This window comes from Dipodomys ordii, unplaced genomic scaffold, assembly GCF_000151885.1.
Source record: "Dipodomys ordii isolate 6190 unplaced genomic scaffold, Dord_2.0 Scaffold47, whole genome shotgun sequence".
NCBI lineage: Eukaryota > Metazoa > Chordata > Mammalia > Rodentia > Heteromyidae > Dipodomys > Dipodomys ordii.
The window spans coordinates 7,676,713-7,678,393 of NW_012267263.1; positions in this window are offsets into that span (position 1 = coordinate 7,676,713).

A 1,681-nucleotide genomic window follows, 5' to 3' on the forward strand; every position below is an offset into this window, starting at 1 on the left:
GGTTACCAAACAAATAAATAGAAGTACTTATTACCTACCACCCTGCAAATGTTGCTATTAATATTCTTATTATTACCATTACTAATTATTATTTAGCAGTGGAGCAAATGGAAGTCGTAGAGCAGAAAAATGAAGTAGAGATAGAGAGTGACAAGGTTTGGGTTGAAGGTGTTTGTAAACAGTAACATATAGGAGAAGCACTTGAATGGAGCAAAAGGTGTTTCTCTGTTAGCAATTGTAATGATTAGCATTGGAGATGTCTCTGACTCCTTATCAAGAACCCAGTATTGTGGATCCCAAAGCAATGACATTCATGGAAATCACTGAGGGGTGCTCTCAGTGGTGCAGAGGAGAGAGGAGGATAATAAGGATATACCTCTCTGTTTGGAAGGTTGGTTAGAGTTTATGAATACATTGTGAATTTTCAGAAATAAATTAATTCGAATCTGTAGTACAAGTTGCAAGATGTACTACATTTTTCAGAGTACCCCCAAAGAAGTTTTTATACAAGAAAATGCTTTGTAACGCTTTTTACTTTGTGTTTCTATCAGCCAGCTAAAATAAAAATGTATGCTAACTGAATACTTTATATTTTGCAAAGGAAAATATATAGATCCAAACATATAATTAAGGTAAATTTCCATTGCTGTAATAGTCTTGAATACATGTAATGGCTTTGGTTTCTTTTTATACTTATGTTTTAAAAATATACATGCAACTTTTTGTGCTAAATATATTTCACATTAAATATATGACAACAACAGAGGTGTTCTTTCAAAATTTTCATTGAAATACTTTAATGGAACTTTGGTCTTGTGCGTTTGTTTTTGAAATATTTCTGACCTTTGTTTTGCACTAACTTTCAAGATTCCAGTTTAAGATTTTAAGATTCTGTTTTAATAAGATATAAGACATTTGAAATAGATTCCTATATCTCTCATTTTAGTGTATTTATTTATATTTTTGTGCCAGCCCAATAGTAAATGGCATCTGTGTGCTATGGGCAGAATATAGAAGCCTTATTGCCCCATCTACAAGTTACTACACTGAGAGTGAGCAGAATCGCTTTATTCTTTGAGCCAATATCTATATCTATATAGGAGAATTCTCAAAACCTGTCTTTACATATGCCAGCCTGTATATATGTGTAAGTATATGTGTGTATATATGTATATGTATGTCCTACATATGCGCTCAAATGGCTCATTGGCTGTCTACTACTGGACCATATCTTGGGCATGACTTTTTTTGGAAAAAAAAGTTATTTTGGAAACAATCTCATGAACTTTTCTGGTTGGTATGGTCTCACACTTGATCAGATCTCAGAATCTGAGATTATAGGCATGAGTTAACCACTCTTGGCTTCCTTGTGGCATATCTTGTGGGTGTACATACACAATCAAAAAGCACTGTATTTCATTTATACAATTACTATGACCTGACATGTGCTTAAGGGGGCTGCACTTATTAATAGACTTTCACGTTGGGCATCTCTCAGTTTTCCAGGATGCTTCAGGGACATACTGAGATGATGGATGGGCATTCTGGGGACACAGGTTGGACTTCAGATACCTCCCTTTCTTGTTTGCTTCAAACTCTACAGCTAGAGAATCACTGCTTTTAGTTATTTTTGATGAGATCTCACAAAGCATTATTTAGCAAGAAAAAAGTACCTCTGAAG